Source organism: Lutra lutra, chromosome 5, assembly GCF_902655055.1.
Source record: "Lutra lutra chromosome 5, mLutLut1.2, whole genome shotgun sequence".
Lineage (NCBI taxonomy): Eukaryota > Metazoa > Chordata > Mammalia > Carnivora > Mustelidae > Lutra > Lutra lutra.
In genome coordinates, this window is record NC_062282.1 from 37,926,171 (window position 1) to 37,948,509 (window position 22,339).

Sequence of the window (22,339 nt, forward strand, 5' to 3'; positions counted from 1 at the left end):
TTTGCTACTTAAAAATGTTCACATTTGGATTGAGAATATTTATTATACTAGTGAAAGTACCAAAGATTTACATTCTTTGTTTTTAGTTCTCTTAATATTTTTCATTCCAAAATTATTATAAAAATTTATAAACACTATATAATTTTATCCAAGGCCACTGTGGCAGTTCAGTGGGTAATACAAAGAGATTTCAGACATGCTTTCTATCTTTAAGGTATCTACAGACATGAGAAAATAGAATACATATGAACCCCACAAACATACAGATAAAAATGGAAGATCATATTACAGATCTTTTTACTTGATGAGCTCAGATCTGAGAGAGATACAAGTGACATGGAGGAGTCTGTGGTTTAATAGTCAACATGGATTTGAAATGGACCTTGTGGTATGAATAGGCCCTAACCAAGAGCCCTAAAGTGTGGAACTAAGTGTAGACAAGGTGGAGATGGTTACATCATATTTGCAAAGCCAGAAGTAGCCTGGTTTAATTGAAGAAGTCAGCTTGAGTAGGGCATATGTGAAAGATAGGCTTTGGGGATCATTTTGGGCTATATCAATTTAGTTCTGGAAATGAATTTAAAAAGTATGGATTTTACTTAATTTTTTTAAAGATCTTATTTATTTATTTATTTGACAGAGAGAGACACAGCTAGAGAGAGAACACAAGCAGGGGAGTGGGAGAGAGAAGCAGGCTCCCTGCAGATCAGGGAGCCCAATTCGGGGCTCCATCCCAAGACCCTGGGATCATGACCTGAGCCAAAGGCAGATGCTTAAAGACTGAGCCACCAGATGCTCATGATTTTGCTTAATTTTTTTAAAGAAGGAAAAGTACATGAAAATCAGCTTCTTAGGAAGATTATTTTCAGACCATTATGTTAAAAGGATTAGAGAAGTCAAACTGAAGCCCAAGAATTAAATTGAGCAAAAATTGCAGTTACCTAGGTAAGAGAAGTAGTTTTAATCCAGAGGAAGTGGCAGAATGCATGACTTTGAGAACCCTATTCTGTTGACAAAAAATTTGAACTTCTTCCTTCCTTCAGTTTGTACTTCCTTCCTTCTTTCCTTCTTTCCTTTTTCCTTTCTCCCTCCTTCCTTCCTTCCTTCCCTCCTTCCTTTCTGTTTCTTCCAGGACTACTCTTTCTTCAGTCTTTTCACTGTTAATTCTGAATCCATCATGAGTCTTTCACATTGAGAATTCTTATTTAATTAGTCATACCAGTAAAAGTAGTAGTAGTTGCTATCATTTGATAATAACTTTTGTTTGATCACTTACTATGTGCCATGTTCCATCTTAAGCAATTTACATGTAGTACCAAATGTAAATTGCATGATAAAACATATGAAATTGCCATTTTTACAGGTTAAAAATTATTGGAGAGTAGCAGTTTCCTATGGCTCACTTAATCCTCACACAACCATATGAGTTAGTTATATTATTATTTTCATTTCCATTCAAGGAAATGGAGATATACAATGTTAAATTTGCGTAAGGTTGTAAAACTAGTATGTGGCAGAGCTAGGATTCAAACACAAGCAGTGTTACTCCAGAGCTTGTGGTCTAAACCACTTGTTATCTGCTTACACTGTATACTTATATAATCCTCCCAACAATCTTAGGAAATACACACATTCTTATTTTATAGATGAGAAGAGTGAGACCACAAAAGAGTAACTTGCCCATAGTTATCCACATTAAAAAAAAAAAAAAGAAAAAAAAAGTTCAAAATTTGAACCTAGTTCTGTCTGACTCTAGAATATTAATGCTCAACCTCTTTATGAGGAGACGGGAGGCAAGATTGAAGTCCCTGTTGACTCCCTATTGATATTTTTTTAAGAGATTATTTTAAACCCTTCATATTATTCTACTTTCCTGCTTAATTTATGAATTTTGTCAATAACTCAAAATTTTTTACATCTGTAATCTTTCTTGACACTGTAACTTGCTATCATTCTGTCTTTTTTGTGTTTACTAAACACTGCTTTTGACTTTAAACTAACATTAATTCTTTAATCACATTTTATTTTACTTGTCTCTTGGTTCCTTTCTTGTTTCACTTCATATCCAAATCATAATGGATGCTACAGTTGTTTCATATCTACCTTACTTATAATTTTCAATTTCCTAACCCATTGACACATTTGTTTCAGTTTGCCAGTGAATCCCACCCTGGCTCAACCAAACTATCAATTTTCTCTAATTCTGTTCTCAAGCAATTTGGATATAGCTGGAGAAAATTACAGAACCATGTGGATTGACTTCAATATAAATATATGATTTCCAATCTAAGTTGGACCCTTGATACTACACAGTAATCACTTTTTTAAAAAGTCATTTAACTTATCTCATTTGTATTCAAATTTCCAAAAACACATTGAAGTTGGCTTAAGTAATTTCTTCTGTTCTCAAATTGCCAATTCCTTTTCCATTCTTTTCAGTCTCAGTGTCTAATTCAGTGAAAAATGAAAAATTTATATTTGTTCAGTCTTATGATCATGCTTGCTTACCTCTTCTTCCAACCTAATAATATTTCATCAAAAGATTTTCCCATCTTCCCCTCCCTGCAAAGATAACCCTTCTCCCAAAGTTTCATCCTCTCCTAGGACTTTGAGCATTAGATTATCCTTTCTTTTTTGAATCATCAACTCCCACTCATTTTTCACAAATCTCTTGTTGCTGCTTAAAAACATACTCAAGGCTTCAGGCACTCCTTCCTAAAAAGAAAAATAAATCAGTCCTCGATCGGGATTCTATAATGACTTCTATGACTAAAGTTGTCAGCTCTGCCCCAGAGCCGTAAAGTGTTTTCCAATTTATTCCTGACCCACATTTATTAGCTCTTCTCACAAAATGCTTCCTAAGTTTCAAATATTTCCCATCCCTTATCTGGTGCTCTGCTCCATTTGCAGCCTCATTTTGCTCCTTGTACCATGAACTCAGCTTTGCTTCTACTTAATCTATGGGGTGCGTGTGTGTGTGTGTGTAGACTCCTTACTGGAGAACTCACCCAGCCGTAAGAATGGAACACAGAAACTCTTTGACTACCTTCCACCCTAACCCCTTTCTAAATGAAGCTCTCAAATCCACCCCAAATGTGATCTACCTGGGTTGCCTACTCTTAGTCCATCTTTGATGTTTTATTCTCTTGCAATCTAGTTTTCCCACCATTATCAATGAACTTCCAGTTGAATTCCCAAATCAAATTCTCCCATTTCATTTTTTTCTTCTCTTCCTGCTCTGTAGTCAAGTCATCCTCCAACATTTCTCTTTTCTGGATTCTTTGATAATTCTCTCATTTGTTACTCAATACTGTAAAAAAATGGAGCATGTTTTATATTTTGGGCAACAAACTAGATTCCAGGGATGCAGAGTTGAACCAGGTACATTTCTTGTCCTCAAGAAACCCTGTTCTAATGAGGGAGAGAGATAGGAAAGTGAGCATTACAAATAACATATTGCTATAATAGGGCATGAAGAATCCCAAAGTGAATATGGTAATACAAAAAGGATGAAAGGACAGTTTTTTGGGTTGAGAAGGCTTCTTATATTTCTTCTTTCATCCACATCCACTAATTTATCTTCTCTTTCTGCTAGTTAAATATCAGCACTCTCCGAAGTTACCTTTTCAACTTTATGCCCCCTTCTTTCCTAACACTACATTATCTTTTCTTTTTAAATGTCATCCATGTGCCTATGTTACCTCACTTTAATGTCCAATTCAGTATTAGTAACTTACTTCTATCTGCCAAGTTCAAGACCAGTTGTTGCCTCTTGCAATCTTTTCAGTATCTTAAAAATATACTTATTGATTGCCTATAAAATATGCTTTTCTTCCTGACATGCTTTCCCTGGATAATAATAGCCTTATCTATTCAACCCCAAAGTTACTGACCTCATGTTCATCTGGAATACCACACATTGTTTATATATTTGGATCCCCAATTAGGTAATGTATTATTTAAATACAGATTCCTTTCATGTTTGATTGAACTCTGACTGGAGTATTCAGGGCTTAATGATGTTTATAAATGACTGCATAAAAATGAGGAAACACATCAAGAATTGTTAACAACATATTAGAAATCCCAGATGAGATTTAGGTTTGAGTCTTTGTAATGGAGGAAAAGTCATGTCATCAATATTGACTGAGGGAAAGGAGGAATATTATTTTTAGGTTTGATATATTGGTGAGGTTTGCAGGTAGAGAGATTCAGGTTGTATTTGGAAATAAATGTTCTGGAATTGCAAAGAAGTTTAAGAACAGTCACTGAAGAAAAGGATGGGAATGGCACCTTTAGAACTTGTATGCAGGGAAATAGAAAAGGATAAATTTAAAAAATAAAATTTTTAAAAATGATTAATAGCAACATTTTGGTACTGTTAAGGACATAGAGACTTTGGGAGGGATTTTACATATATAGTGTTTGGAGTCAAAGTTGAATATTCAAATGAGAAGCCCTGAAGATTTGTTTAAATAACTCAAGAGAAGCAAAGAGACAACTGTTGAACTGGAATAGTGTCTTGTCACAAAAATCAGAGCTGATAGGAGAATGGTGTTTGGTTTGACTAATCTGACAAATCATAGTGATGGCCTCTCCTGACTGTTACATATAAGAGCTAAGAAAATAGGCTTTTGTAAGGAGGTAATCAACCACATTGAAAGAAATTAAAGCTCAATCTGGATGAGGTGGAAAAGAAATACCAACTGAATGTCCATTTGATTGAGTGGCCTTGTAGAACAAAATTACAGTAGAATGATAGGGGTGAGAGTTAGGTAGCAGGTGGTTAAGGAGAGAACAATGCTGGAAGTAGTGAACATAGAGCACACTTGAATTTTGCAGAAAATGGAGGGAGAATACAAGATATTACCTTGAACAGTAACAATGTCAAATATTTTAATTTTATTTTAACTTCTTTTGCTTCTCTCCTTTTTCTTTCCCCCTTTTCTTTCTTTACCTTTATTTAGTGGGTAGGAAAGGGAATCCTACTCTGTTCACAGGTAGATAGAAAGTAAGTAGAGTGGAAGAAAAAGGTGAAAAGAGATAGCTGAGCATGAACCAAATATTAGTGAGTAGCTATCTTGGAAGGTGCTGTTGGGTTAAACATAGCCCAGTTGGTGTTGGGTAAGTCTATTCATAGTGCCAGGCTGCAAATAATTCTTTCTTGAGGGCATAATGCTACCTTGGTGACCTGAGTCTGGGATTCTAAGGTGATTTTTTTTCTTACATTGGGGATGTTCAAACATGTAAGAGATCTAATCCTACCTCTGAACTTTACATATCTTACTTTGTGGTTTTAAGGAAAACGAGCCAAGGCAATGAATAATAATATGGGTTTCACAGTTTGGATGCTGGCTATGCACATAAACATGTTTGCAATTTTGATAATTTTAGCATTTCTTTGCTAACAATTTATTTTGGGAACACAAAGTTAGTATTTGCTCAGGTGCAAACCATTGGGATTTTATTAAGTGTAATAAAATAATTAAAATCTTCTGCAGAAATCGAAAGAATTACATTTATATTTTATTGTGAATTGCCCTTTTAAATACTAATTCATTGATCCTAATATTATCTATCAGCGTTTCCAAGTGAAAACCGTCTTAAAAAACAGAGAATTGACTGATAGTATGTTTTCTTGTATTGGCAGCATTCCTGAACTTGTGCCTTCTCCAGTTTAGGAGAAAGTTTTAAAAAATTCTTTAGTCAACAACATACATTTGTATGTTTTTTTCTCCCCCCCCTGAAGATTTCACAAATTTATTCTAGGATTTACATTTATTTAAAAATACCCCTTGTTAAGTTATAATTTCATTGAATTCTTAACTGATTCCCCCAAGTACAATATATTTGAGTTCAGGCATCTTCAAACCTATAAAATGTTTATGATTGATTTAAGCAGTTTCCCATAAAAAGTTAACATAATGATACCAAATAATGATTCACATCCTCAAATTTGGTTATAAATGAAGAAATTACAAGTTTTTCATTACTTAGAAATATGTGCATTTCTGACCCAGAAAAATGCCTGAACTTTGTACAAACGTTCAATTCTTAAATAAAAGTAGTTTTTTCTTGGTACTGTCATCATTTGTAAAGAGATTAATAGAAGCTGACAACATGTGCCATTTATGTGTCAGGCTGGTTAGCAGAATCTTTTGGTACGCAGAATTATTTGTCAGGTAATACATTCCTAGTATTCTCTTCACCTTTAAGTGGATCTATCCAGTTTGGGTCGTTCCTACCTGTTTCTCCCAGCAGCGCTCTAACACAGTCCAGCCCCATGAATTTTGTATTCCTCTTATTCTCCTTCCTAAACACACTGAATAAATCCTACTTCTTTTTAAAAGACTTGTTTATTTACTTTAGAGAGAGAACAAATGAGCAACAGGGAGGGACAGAGAGAGGACGAGAGAAACTTAATTATACAGACTCCACACAGAGCAAGCCACCTGAGGTGGGGTTCGATCTCATGACCCTGGGACCACAACCTGGGCTGCAACCAGGAGTTTGTCACTTAACCAGCTCCGCCATCCAGGATCTCCTGAACAGATCCTCTTTTTAAAATACCTGTTAATCCTTTCGCTACAGCAACATAGCCAAAATGAGATAAGAGATGGCACAAAGGACAGATTCCAGTCTCCAGTGTGAACATTTGGGTAGTTAACCTCAATTACTTGTATAATTCTTTTAGTTTGGTATTTCCCCTTATTTCAGTTGAAATATTATATATATATATATATATATATATATAGTATCAAACGTATAATATATAATGTAATATTGAAAATTTAAAAGCTAACTTACCACAGACATTTTACCAATGTCAGCTTCCAATTTTATATGGGTAACTGACCCAAGATGGTTTAAAAGCTCAACATTTGACCAACTAAACAAATCTAACAAATCAGCAAACGGAAAACAGAAAGATGGATTTCTTTTCACTGATTTGAGTTTTCTCATTTGCTGATGTTCATTGTCTTGAAGGTTTTTATGATTGTGCCATTTTCTTAGGAGAAGTAGAAGGTAAATCCATGAATCAAAGAGTAATTTCTTTGGATACATTGCTTTTTTATTCTTTTTTGGTGTGTTCTCAGTGAATTCAATCCTTGTTTTCTGAGATTTGTAAGAGTTAATGCAATAGTTCCTGCTCATCATGAGTATCACTGCACTGATATTTTGATGAGGTGCAAAATTAATATTTTACTGGTTTTTAGAAACCTATACTGAGTGAGATAAGAAGTCAGAGGGGAAAACCTGTTTTTAGACTCTATTTCTTTGGCATAACTGTTTATTTGGAGAACTGTGTTCCTAATATTCTAATTCTAATTTATATACCCAAATCATTATTTCTTTTGTTACTTTTTTTTTTTTTTTTTGGAAAATGTATAGGCCATTTCCTATTTGGGAATGACCGCCTCTTAATATTTCTGTAACGATTTGTCATGCAATTTTTTGATCAGGTAAAACTAAATTGTACTTATATTATTTCAATCCCATGAATTTCTAAAGCAGTTAGGGTACAAACTTTTGTATGAAAAGAAAAGCAGATTTTCTGTGTACGATAATATTGCAATTTTTAGAGTAGTTCAGAAAATTCAGAAGAAAAATAAAACCATATACTTTATACCAGTGATTAAATATATTCACCAGTTTCTCAGATTCAACTTTCAGTCCTTTTTATTACTTCATCTAATTTTGCATTAAATTTAATTTTGATATATTTTATAAGATACGGTACATCGGTTTTTAAAAAGAATTCTTTTATGTTTATAGCATAGGAAAAACACTTTTAAGTTACATTGGTTAAAAGATAGCTTTCTTTTTCCTTTGCCAAACCCATCCTCTCAAACTGGCAATTAAAGGGTTATTTAATTGGCGAAGTCAGAGTCAGATCAGCATTTCCCAGTGGCACATATCTTTAGCAGTAAGTGTGGAAGCCAACTCGGAAGAAACACGTTTGAAGTGGCAGAACTAATCATGCAGAAGCAATTTGCGATTTTCTCTCTCAGCCTAGATAAAGCAGAGCATTATGACATTGGCTGTGCTGAGCAAGGTCAATTTACTGTGAAAAGTCAGCTATAGACTCCAACTTCAAATAGACTTTTATCCTGCATAGCTAAAAACAGGATTTACTCTATTGCTTACACTACAGAATGGGCAAAATGAAGTGGACAATTCAATTAGGATGCATCTGTATTTGTTACTACTTCAAAACAAAACAAAACAAAACAAAACAAAACAAAAACAAGACTGTTTCAGATAATCAGCTTGTAACTATAGCTCAAGACTTCTCCCACTCCTGGGAGTTAAATGCTTGCAATAAAGTTTATTTTTTAGTGTTTTTCAACTTAATCATTAAGAGCCGACCAATTACCTTTAAAAAATACAACGTGGACTCTCTTTTATTCCATTTAATTACATTTCGGCCTTAAAATGCAAGATTCCCCTCAGAAATATACATGAAACTATCATTACAAAAATATAGCATATTAAAAGCATGAAAGAACTTTACTGGCTTGTCATTTATGTAATATGTTCTCTGGATGTTTTGCTTATTCCTAATATGGGAGACACTACCTACAGATGATCCTACTTCTGTTGGACTAGATATAAAATTTGCACTAATTTTTGGAAATGCTTATATTTATGGGAGCAATCATATAAATTGTTTGGCTACTCACAGTGAATAAACACAGTCTATTCTCTAAGCCGTGAGGAAAAATGTTCTCCTACCTTCTTTTCTGGCTGATGTCCAGAGTACATTATTCTTATGAAAAATGAAACAAGAGTGTACTTTAATTAGCTGTTCAAGGATTCAGTCATTGGAGATATTTGTGTTTTAGTGTATTTAACTTTATTAGGTGCATCTGATAGACTCCTTTGGTTACAATTTGTATTGATAATGGTGCCAATAATCAATTATATTCAAAATATCATGAAAGTGGGGTGGAAGGTGTTCCCAGAAGCTGAGCTAGAACGCAAATGAAAATATGATTAAATGTTATTATTTTTATAGTTCATAATGAAAAATATATATCTATGCCTAGGGCACAATAGCTCTACAAATTAATGTACTAGTCAACAGTTTTCTGGACCATATTCCGGTGCTCTTGTTAAAAGTTTGGCAGCTGATGGAACTTCACAGTGCTGACATTCGCTCCTGGAACATTGTAGAAGCCAGTCTTTTAATATTTTCATTGGCTTACTGAGATGCTGAGGTCATGCAGAGCACACTGGTCTCCTGCTTTTGCTGACCCAATGATTGACAGTAATGTAATGTTCTTTTAGAATTTATGACTCTGGGTAAAGGACAGACTGAAATATGTGACTCAGGTCAAAAATGAGGATTAAGAATATCAGAGATGAGGTACTCATTTTAAATAGAAGTATAGAATCAATTTTTAATTGTGTTTTAAAGCTCTACTTCGAGATAATTGAAAACGGATAGGAGATGTTTTTCCTCCTCAGAGACCAATGTTTCTGCTTAGTAACAGCAAAATGACATTAAAAATTTTAAAGCACATATGTGTAAATGAATTTTGTTTTCCATTTTTCAAATTTAGGCATTCTTGAGCATTTATGTAGTCACCTATTTCCCCTTTGTTTCAAAGGACATGTGTTCTTTTAGATAATCCTCTGTAACTCAGGATCTACTGTGAATTTATAATAGTTAGGGCTGGTGGGTTTTAAGCTTTATGTTTCCATTGTATTCTCGTATAACCGAACTCCATTCTACATGACAAAATGTAATCCAGTCAGTGATTTGCATAGGCTATATTCTCACACAAGTAAACTTTTAGATTTCTTAAAAGTAGAGAATTTTAAAATATAGCGGGTATCTCTTGAACACAACTTTGATATATACATATTATTCTGTAACTGTAATCATGAACACCCAAATAATACTGTCATTTCATTATGTCACATCACAGTGTTCAAACTTCATTAGAATCACCTGGCTAGTTTCAAATTATATTGCGGTTGCTCTCATCCCGTGTAATTGTGATTTGATTGCTTTGGGGTATTGCCTGACACAATATTTAGAAAGTAAAACATACCAACCAACAATTTCTTGGTTTACATAATTCCAATTTACTGGTGAGTTCATCGCAAATTTGGGGGTAAATGTTATGAGTTTAAATACTTTTTTTCTATTTATTCTGATCTTTTCTTCAGTTCTTCCAGTTGCCTAAGTAGAACCTGAATTATAATATTTTTCTTTTGTGTGTGTATGTGTATTTCTCAGAAATTAGTTTTAATGCAAACATTTCAGGGTTGCATATAGGAAGTAATTTTAAATGTTTATTTGAACTGCACCTATACAAATTGTTTCTTTGAATTATTGACAGTTTAACAATCACTGCAATGGCAATTTTATGTTGAGTACAATTAACATATAAAGGGATATAATAGATGTGAAAATGCTTTTAAAAATTAAAAGATCTAGGGGCACCTGGGTGGCTCAGTGGGTTAAAGCCTCTGCCTTCGGCTCAGGTCATGATCTCAGGTTCCTGGGATTAAGCCCTGCATCGGGCTCTCTGCTCAGTGGGGAGCCTGTTCCCCTCACAACCCCCTGCCTCTCTGCCTACTTGTGATCTCTGTCTGTCAAATAAATAAATACAATCTTTAAAAAATTTAAAATATCTAAACAAATGTAAAGCATTGGTGTCAAGGTATTATTGTGTATCAAAAAATTTATATAATTGAGAAATCTGTGTTCATATTCACATAATCCAAACATTCTCATCATGAAGAATATTTTAAGCAGCTTCTTATGTAGGCTGTTTGACATTTTACATTTTACCTAACTTTAGTGAAACGTCTTAAGACTTTAGAGTTCAGAATATGTGTGTGTGTGTGTGTGTGTGTGTGTGTGTGTCTTTATCTTCAAAAAGCAATCTCAACTGTATATATTTATTGCATTTGGATAATCTAATCATGACAGGTTAATACTCTTGATTTACTGCCCAAATAAGATACATCTTCAGGCTTAGTAATTATCAAACAAGTTATGAAATTATTTCACTTTCTAACCTGCCATGACCAAGATAGTTGACTTACATAATAGTATAATTATGCTTAAAATTGCACACACCCCTTAAAAAAAACACAATGTCTCCACAAAAGAAGACAGCAATCTGTGACAAAGCCAACTTTCTGCCTGTCATTGGCAAACTAACAGAATAACAAACAAACATGAGTCATGTTATCTTATTTACATTTTGAGGAATAGCTTTATCCTAATTTCATACAATTCAATTGACAGCGTACAGTTTGTCAAGAGTACAAAGCAGCAAATGAACAAAAATGAACAAAAAAAGCCAAGTCACCTCACCTTTGCTCTCACTACAGAAAATAATCTTTTCTCTTTGGAAGATGTACAAGCAATTGGGATAAGTCAGATGCAGTATAGTGTTCTTGAACATGTCATTTTTTTAAAAAATACGATCATTTAAAAAAAATTGAACAAAACATCTTTCTTAAATGCTTCATGGAAAGTTTTTAGTATTAGGAATAAAATTAATACTCCCAAATAACAAATAGTAATATGAGAATAAATATTTTGAGTGACATCACATTTGCCTAACACCACCTCCCCCAATATTTGGAAACAGAAACTTCAGTAAATTTGGGAAATGAAGAGTTAGTTTTGCATAGAAAAGTAGAAAAGAAATGACAAAGACCTACTAATCTATGGGAGGCTATAGAAAATGATCAGAGAAGCTGCTACTAGCGCTGTATCACAACTTGTTAAAATTTTGTAGGAAAATTTCTCCTGTTCAGTTGAGATATTCAGGTAAGTGTGTGTGTGCATGTGCATGTGTGTTTGTGTGTGTGTGTGAGAGAGAGAGAGACAGAGACAGAAAATGCTGGGTGCTGGGAAAAGAGGTGATTCAAAATAGCAAGTGACTTTATTTTTTTCTTTTTAAGTAAGTGTTATAACCAGAAGAAGAAAATAAAATGACTGTTACACTTATAAAACCTTAGACTTGAAAAAAAACAAAAGTTTGCCCAAGGTATTTAGGATATACGTATATAGATATATAGGTATATAGGATACCAGCCCATTGAAATAAGAACCTGGAAAGGTCTTTTTGTTCTTGGTGGTTTGTTGTTGTTGTTGTTGTTGCTGGTTTTCTCTCAATATTTCTAACTCCTGGACTTCCATGTATATTTTAAAATAGTTACTCTTAAAAACTTCTTAGCAAGTTTATTCGTGCTTGGAGTTGACAGTCTATGCCGCAGTAACAGGTGGTAACAGAGGTGTCTTCTGAGAATTAGAAAATAAATTTGCTCTCTGAAAGTTAAATGGTACACCAAAATATGACGGATCAAGGAAGATATTTCCAAAAGCCGTCTTAAAAAGAACCTAGCCAGACCTGACTTCAACTTGATGGAAGACAATATATCTAAAGAAGGAATGTGTCCGTCAGGAGCGGGCTTGGTCACCTGTGCAACGTTAGGAAAAGGAGTATCCCAGAGGCAAACTTCTGCCTCTCTTGGTAGAGTCCACACACCTTGCTTCTCCTGGGTCAATGTAGAACCTTCTAAACTTGGTTTCTACACTCCTGTGTCCTGTGTTTTAAAACCCAGAGTAAACCTTCCCAAACAAAAAAAAAAATCAGATAATGTCATGACCATGCTAAAACTACAGTGACTTTCTCTGGCATTTAGACCTAGAGTTCCACGTCACATATTCCGGTCCATGTCTTCAACAGCATCTCTTAGCACTGTATCCCCTTCTACACTCCAGACACTCTGACCTTCTTGGGTTGTCTCCATAAGCCTCCTCTTCTCCCTGGAGGCCTTTGTCCCAGCCTCCCCTTCTGCCTGCACTGCTCCTTTCAGGCAGACCCTTTCTTAAGCTGTCAGTTTCAAAGTCATTCCCTCAAGGGCAGCTTCTCCACACCATCTAAATAGAAACTCATTATTCTCTATTACATTAATGTATTGTAATTATCTCCATAATTTTCAGGCACTTATCATTTTCTGATCTTTTGTTTGTCTGTTTGAAGAGGACACTGCCTAGACGGTCACCAAAATTTGTTGACTCTTCTCTATACAGCAGGGTGAGGGAACACAGCAAGAAGCTTACCACCTTGTGTTGTGGAGATAGACAGACCAACAAGCTTGCTTCCAGATCGGAACTATGGGCCAAAGTTAGCATTGGGCAATCCAATGAATAGTTGGGAATCATGCAGAGGTCACTGAAGGTATGATCTCAGGGGGTTCCAGGAGTTTGAATTTCAAGGTAGGGTTGGGTAGGCTGTTCTGGGATGGATTGGAGCTGCACGGTTGGGCCTAACCTCTAGCTAGGCACTGGTAACCCAAAGGACTTGGAAGGGGAGGTCAAAGCACTATGCTTAGCAGAGGGCCTGGGCAGAAGGCACAGAGTCCCTCAAAAAATTTCCCTGGGGTGCCCGGGTGGCTCAGTCATTAAGCATAGGTCTAAGTGGCTAAGGTCAGGATCCCAGTATCTTGGGATCAAGCCCCACATTGGGCTCCCTGCTTGGCGGGCAGCCTGCTTCTCCCCTCCCACTCTCCCTCTGCTTTTGTTCCTTCTTTTATTGTCTCTCTCTGTCGAATAAATAAATAAAATATTAAAAAAAAAAGAATTTACCCAATGAGACAGCACGTCAGCTCACAAAACACTTCCTGATACAGATGTAGTGAAAAGAAGGGCCATCCGTATCCCAATGTTTATAGCAGCAATGGCCACATTCGCCAAACTGTGGAAAGAGCCAAGATGCCCTTCAACAGACGAATGGATAAAGAAGATATGGTCCATATATACAATGGAGTATTATGCCTCCAACAGAAAGGAGGAATACCCAACTTCTGCATCAACATGGATGGGACTGGAGGAGATTATGCTGAGTAAAATAAGTCAAGCAGAGAGAGTCAATTATCATAGGGTTTCACTTACTTGTAGAGCATAAGGAATAACACGGAGGACATTGGGAGGAGAGGGCAAGGGAGTTGGGGGAAAGCAGAGGGGGAGACAATCCATGAGAGACTGTGGACTCTGAGAATCAAATAGCATTTTGGAGGGGCGGGGGTGGGGGGATTGGGTGAGCCTGGTGGTGGGTATTAAGTTGGGCACTTATTGCATGGAGCAGTGGGTGTGGTGCATAAACAATGAATCTTGGAATACTGAAAAAAAAAAAGTTAAAAAACACTTCCTGATATGGGACGCCTGGGTGGCTCAGTTGGTTGGACGACTGCCTTCGGCTCAGGTCATGATCCTGGAGTCCCGGGATCGAGTCCCGCATCGGGCTCCCAGCTCCACGGGGAGTCTGCTTCTCTCTCTGACCTTCTCCTAGCTCATGCTCTCTCTCACTGTCTCTCTCTCAAATAAATAAATAAAATCTTAAAAAAAAAAAAAACACTTCCTGATAAAGAAGATGTGGTATATATACACAATGGAATACTATGCAGCCATCAAAAGAAATGAAATCTTGCCATTTGCGACGACGTGGATGGAACTAGAGGGTATCATGCTTAGCGAAATAAGTCAATCGGAGAAAGACAACTATCATATGATCTCCCTGATATGAGGGAGAGGAGATGCAACATGGGGGGTTAAGGGGGTAGGAGAAGAGTAAATGAAACAAGATGGGATTGGGAGGGAGACAAACCATAAGTGACTCTTAATCTCACAAAACAAACTGAGGGTTGATGGGGGGAGGGGGTTGGGAGAGGGGGTTGGGGTTATGGATATTGGGGAGGGTATGTGCTATGGTGAGTGCTGTGAAGTGTGTAAACCTGGCGATTCGCAGACCTGTACCCCTGGGGATAAAAATATATGTTTATAAAGCTGTAAAAAAAAAAAAAAGAAAAAGAAAAAAGAAAGGATGAATACCCAAGTTTTGTAGCAACATGGACGGGACTGGAAGAGATTATGCTGAGTGAAATAAGTCAAGCAGAGAGAGTCAATTATCATATGGTTTCACTTATTTGTGGAGCATAACAAATAGCATGGAGGACAAGGGGAGATGGAGAGGAGAAGGGAGTTGAGGGAAATTGGAAGGGGAGGTGAACCATGAGAGACTATGGACTCTGAAAAACGATCTGAGAATTTTGAAGGGGTGGGGGTGGGAGGTTGGGGGCACCAGGTGGTGGGTATTGTGGAGGGCACGGATTGCATGGAGCACTGGGTGTGGTGCAAAAATAATGAATACTGTTATGCTGAAAAAAATAAAGAATTAATAAAATAACAAAAACAAAAAAAAAACAAACCAAAAAAAAAAACACTTCCTGAGAAGACAGGAGTAAATCCCAGGCTGTAGACTGACTTTGGCAGATAAATAAACATTGAGCCAAGTGCCCAACTTTGTGTTCTTGCTCTGTAGCCTTGTCATTTGGCCATGAGATGGGTCACATTCTGTCCCCTTTCCTCTGGGTCTCCAAGTACTCATGCAGAGTTTCAAACATACTGAACTGAAGCCAGACTTCCTCCCTTTAACTCCACTCCCCTGGATCAAGTCTTCCAATGCCTGCCTAGGGTTTTCTCTATCAGTTGTGATACCGTAGTTACCGAAAAACAAAACACAGCCTAAGAACCTTGGTGTGTATGTCTGAGTGTGTATTCCTCTTCACAGTCTCCTTGATACTGGTGTGTAACAACAGCAGAGATGTTTTTCAAATTTAGTTCAAAACCAGCATTTTTTGGTTTTTAATTTTGACTGTGAATTCCATCTTCACTGAGATTAAGGAGAGCAGTAGGAAAAAATTAAAATTACAAGTCAGTCAAGACTTAAACATCAGGAACCTACACAGAAGAAAGTTTGTAATTGCTGGCTGATAATCCCCATGGTGTGTTTAAGGGGGAGGGTGGAGGTGGAAGTGTGGGGGGTGGGGCGTGCCCAAACGCTACACGGGAGTCCTCAGCCTGAGAAGCAAGGACTTCAGCTTCAGGCTAAAAAGTCAGGATAAGCTTGTGACTTACGTTGCCACCCATGACTCAAAGAATATCTATTCTTTCAAATGACAGGTTTTCTAGTTTAAAGCATACGCATGAAAAGAAACATGCCTTTCACTGATGCATCATTGTTACCACGGTTTAACTTCTTAACCCCTCTTCCTGTTGAAGATTCCTCCATAACTGAAGTGTCTACAGCTTTAACTGCTAATTACATTTCACCTACAAGGCTTGGAAAAATAATTTCGGAAAGCAGTCTCTGTTGAGGTGTGCATTGGAATTATTTTTAAACAAATTCATATTTTGGGTGAATTTGCAAAGGGAAAGTTCTTTCCAACGATCCACGCGATTAGTAAAATAATTGTGTCTTGGTGAGCCCTATTTTGATTTATTAAAATCAACCTATGGTTTTAGAAACATGACTATTATTATAACTTATTCATTTGAACAATTTCATATCGTATACCAAAAAAAGTACAAAATTGCTCAGAAAAATTTAAACTTCTGTCAGTATTTACAACTTATTTTCCTTTATTGTATTTGAATCATGAAGGGTTATTGCTGCCTTCAAAAGGAAATTTAAAGAAAAATCTGATTTTATATATTTTCACCCAGATTTAAAAAACCCCAACATCCTGATGTTATTTATCTATTTAATATATGTCATATACCCTTTGCTCAGCTTCCCCTAATGTTAACATCCTATACACCATGGAACAATTATCAAAATTAAGAGATAATCATTGGCACATTCTATGAACTAAAATACAGATCTTATTTGGATTTCCCCCATTTTTCCACATGTTATATGTTTGTCGAAACCTGTAAAATGCTCAACACCAAGAGAGAACTGTAATCTATTCTACAGACTGGGTAATTTGATGTGTCCATGTAGGTTAATCATTTGTAACAAATATACTACTCTGGTGGGGAATATTGACAGTAAAGGGATGTTAATTCTTGTGTGTGTGTGTGTGTGGTTGGGGGACAAATGAGTAACCTCAGTACCTTCCCCTCGGTTTTGCTGGGACACTTAAACTTCCCTAAAAAAAACTTTATTTATTTATTTTTTAAAAATTTTATTTATTTATTTGACAGAGAGATCGCAAGTAGGCAGAGAGGCAGGCGGGGGGCAGGGGGGAAGCAGACTCCCCGCTGAGCAGAGAGCCCAATGTGGGGCTCGATCCCAGGACCCTGAGATCATGACCTGAGCCAAAGGCAGAGGCGTAACCCACTGAGCCACCCAGGTGCCCCAAACTTAAGTTTCAATAATAAATTTGTTGACTATATTCCTATGTAACAGTTTCCAAGTTTCTTAAAACATGCCATTTAATATATGCATTGATCCTTTTGCCAATAATACTACCTTATCTTGATTATTAAAGTTTCATGATCCATCCTGAAATTGTACAGAGTGAATTCTTCAGTTTTGTCCATCATTTTAGGAATCGTTTGACTTTAAGAATTTTAGTTACTTTTCATTTCCTGAGAAGTCATATCTGTTAATAGTTCTATAGATCAAGGTGGCAGAATTTGACATCAAAATCTCCTTTGGTAAAGGAGAAATATACTTAAGTATGTTGTCAGTTAAAATCATGTATGTGAATGTGAATAAAAGTTAAAACTGTAGGTTAAACAAGAAACATCTGGTTTTGGGGATTACATTGCAAATTAAGCATACTAATGGCACATTTTTAAAAAAGTCCATTTAGATGGATGACCTAAAACCAAAATGATATAGATGTGGAGAAAAGTTTTATTCAAAAAACTCAATACGGTAAAATGTATCTACCTTGTCACATTTTAAATTTATTAAAATACTATATTGTCATCTCCTATTTTTTGTTCATTCACTTGATATCGGGGCTAATTAATAGGGAAGCTAATGATCACTTCCATATTCTGGTTCAAAACATACTATACTTTTGAATTTACCTGTTGGTATACACATATCTTCTAAAAAAAGAGATTTCTCAGTAACATCAAACTATTCACTAATTATAGATACTTAAAAATATTGATGGAAATCTGTATCATATTTTAATTACAATGTAATTCTTAAATTATCTGCAAAAGAACTGACTGCTGTGGTTTTCGTAAGTAAATTTTACACAAAGCATACATAGGATATGAAATGATGCAAATATGGTTGTGTTGAAGTAAGAACGGTACTTTTATTACTACACGTTATGCTATCAATAGTTACATTAAATCTTATTTCAGAGGCTAGTTCTAGTGTATGTACCTATTTCAAATGTAACTTCTTAAAACTTTATAGGCAAAGTCCTTCAATAAGCAGTGAAAAGATGATTTAAAAAAGGCTGTTGAATAGAAAACCAGCCGGCAATAGTAACTCATTTTGGATACAGTTTTACTTTTTATGAATAAGTCTGCAAAATATCAACATAAAGAGTGTACCTTTTTTTTTTTTATGAATACAGCCTTAATACTGAAAGCCAGTTCAAATAGTGAACATTAAAAAATTCTTATGACATGGGATTACACCCTTGTGGTTCACACAGCACATGTTGCATTGGTTTGATTTTACTGCACAAAGAAGGGGAGAGTACAAGGAAAATAATTTGGTTTCTTCAGAAAGAATCTGTATCATTTTATTTTTCCATGCTATTTAGGAAATGACCAGGGTAATGTCAAACAAAAGAGTTATCTGTCTTTATGTGCATTTCAAATTTCATGCATATTAAAATATCATTATCATTAATAAATGTTCATTTTATATGAGGTACTATCCAGAACCACTAGAAAACATGTAGTTGACCACAAAGAACTTTGTGATTAAAGCAAAAACAGTATAAGGGATATTTACTAGCCTATATAAACATTTTACCAGCTCATTCTGCCCATGGAACTAAAGTCAAAAGAATTAGTCTTTGTAGCTGCTGTCCAATATCAAGGGTTATAGAGGAGTAAAGAAAGCATATGACTTTGGTTTCCCTTCACTTGAGAAAAAAGGGCAAACAAATTAAATGCATCAGAATTTTGCCCTCTTCCTGATATTGTCAAGTCAAGGAGGCACAAAGTAGTGGAGAATCTTTGTACTATCAATTAATCAATCAAATAAACATGTAATCTAAGAAAAACAACAACAAAACAAAAAACAAAAAAGCAAAACAACTTCAAGACATATCCTGCAGTTACTTTATAAGAAATTTTACAGCCATTACTATCCTCAGAAAAGAGTGAAAAATAGAATCAGAATGAACTATCCAGGGGAAATGAATTCCAAAGTATTGATATTTGGGTGAACAAGTAAGACTTCACCAAATGAAAATCATAGTAAATTTGTTGTAACTGAACCCAAATAGTTGTAACTATAAAAGTTATATAATTGGAATAATTCCTAAAGTTTTTATTTCGACTATACCAATAAGAGAGTAAATACACTAATTGTTTATTAAAAAATAAAATTATATTAGTGAAATTGGTAAAGGGGATTCTTTACCAAGAAAGATCAAATCCTGATTACATTTTTGAGTATATTTAAATTTGGCAAATAATAGTTCAAAATTTGTATATCCTTAATTTGTAACAGGTGATGATTTCTTGCAGCATTCCTGTTTCCAGAAATGACCTTGAAATAAGACCAGGCATAATAAGCTTCAGCTAGTATAAATTGCTAAAGGAAAAATGGTCAGAGGACTCACTTAAAATAATGGCGCTGTGGGGTTAAGCTTATCTCCTATACCACTACTAAAATAGTAATATTGATTAATTTCAGTAAGGAAATGAAATCTAGAAAAATGTAAAGAATTAGAGATTATTTGCAATTTCAACACTGTAAAGAAGCTCTGTTGATAGTGTACTCTTTCCAATATATGTTACTTATTTAATAAGACTGAAATCATGCTATATTTATAGTATTATTTTGGACATTGTCTCATTTAATTAAATATTTGTTTAAACATAATTTTTAATTGTTCCATAATATTTTCACTTTGTGGATGAATTTTGTTTATTCTCTGATTCATAAACATTAATATTGGGTTGTTTCCATTATAAATATCTCTATATAGAAGTGAATAATCTTAAACATAAATTCCTGACTAAATCTTTGGCAATGTTCTTGGGAAAATAAGTGAGTTACTGGATAAAATAGTGTCTTGATTGATATTTCCCAATTGTTTCCTAGAAAATTTGCTACATTTAACACATCTCCAAATTGGACGAAACTATTCATTTCATCTCACTTTTGCCAAAATTAAGTATTATCATTTCAGTCTTTGCCTTTTTAAGATATTAATAAACATTATTAGTTTAGTATTTTTCATGGTTATTTATATGAATTTTTCAAGTTCCTTCTGCCTTTGCTAACTTTTCTATAAAATTTATAACTTAATTTTTTCTTTTAATCTCTATTGAATTTCCCATGTTAGCTAATTGATATGTTATAGTAAATAAATTTTTTCCATTCATTTTACAAATTCTATTTAGTTATTCTGAATTATTTTATGTAGTCACTATTATATTTACGTTAGGACTTTCTATTATATTCATTTTAGGTAATAAGTTGAAATGTATATGGCATTCTTTATTTGTTCATCTGCATCATAGTTTAGATCTATGACTTCCAATAAGTTAATTTGAAGGCTTTTAATCATGTTTGTGTGTGTGTTTTAGAATTATTTTTATTAAAGCTTAAGATATGTCCAATAACTGAAGTTTGAAAATATTTTCTCTGTGAAGCTATCTTGTCAAAAGTTTCATCGGAAGGTAATTCTTTGACAATTTTCTTTGCCAGTTTTGTTTTACTTAGCTAATGCTTTTGGGTGAAATCAAATTAAATAGCTTCAGAAGATAAAAGAACTGAAGAACATGAGAAGTCCTTTTTGGAATAGTGTTTCAGTAATTACACTGAAAATGCTGGGTAGTTGGATTAGGTAAACTCTTGCAGAATTGCTTTCATCAGACCTTAGATAAAAAAACATGGAGGAACCACCAATGGTTATCTTTCAAGGCCAAGAAATAGAACAGGATTGGATAGATTTTGACAGAATTTACATGCAGTGAAGATGTGAAGCCATGATTTCTTATGAACAGTTTAGTTGAGAGTTTGCAGAGCTCACTCCTGGGGGCTGCTGGAATGGAATAAAGCCATTGAGTAACCGAGAAAAATGGGAATAAGTGCCAGAAAAGCAAGTGGGTGATGTCCAAGAACTTTTCAGTTATGTCAGTGTTGTATTTGTTAATTGTTTATGTGGTTTCTCCTCCTCCTTTCCTTCATTATCACCTGTGTCATCATGTTGTCATTACAATCTACTACAGTATCACAAATCATATGTATTAATTAATGTATCATATATTTAAATGACTACTTATTATATATATATTTCCATATAAGGCATTATGGAGAATACCAGGGAAAATGATAATCACAATAATATATAAAGTATATTTTAGTTTATAATAGCATTTTAAAAATTTATTTCCAAATTATAATTAGTTTTGGATTGGGTTGAGCAATAAATCCTGAGGACATGTCACCGTGAGCTGGTGAGGAAGGCATTAAGGAAGGCATTACAGAGGAAGTAGGGTGTGAACAAGTGTTGGAATACAGCATCCTACTAGGAAGGAAGTGTATCTTTGATACTGGCATATCACTGAAAGAGGTAGGGTAAGAAAGTGACATGATAAAATTAATGTTCAGGACCATTAATCTGAAGTCATGTGTCAAATGAAATATAGAAAGGAGAGGTCAGGGAAAAGAACCCAACTGAAAGGCGACTTTAATAATCTAGAAAAAATGATTAAATGTCTAGAATACAGAAGCGTTTCAGCAGAGTAGGAAAAAAAAATCACTGAGTTCTGTTCAATCAGAAAATCTAAATAGATCTGGAATGTCTACTTTTTTTCATGTATGTAGAGTGTGGATTATCTAGAAGCTGCTTTCCATATCTAAAATATGGTCGTAATATGATTCAACTTTCAGTCTTCACCCTCATCTTCTCCTGGAAAGCAATGGAGGTAAACAGTCATATTTAATTAACACTTTAATTAAGTCCTTAGAGTTTGGTCTAGACCTTTGGTGGAAGTCTCCATCAACAAGATGTCAAAGGCTTCAGTTCTTACTTTCAATTCAGTCAAAACTTCAAATAATCATATGGACGAGTGGCAAGAAATATGTTTATGATCCACCTGGTCATGGGGCTAACATCACACAGAGAAAGTCTTAAACATGGTTAAAAATAGCCATTTTTGAGCATTACTAAAAATATATTTATACCAGGACTTTTACTTCTGAATTCCAAAAGGAAGTTTTTATTCCTGCCTCAAATATTAACAGATTTAAGCAATAAGAATTTGGATTTCAGGAAACAAAGCTAGATAACAATGATAAACTATTTTCTGAAAGACAATTTTCCATTTATTACTCCTCTTTCCACTAGGAGCTCTACC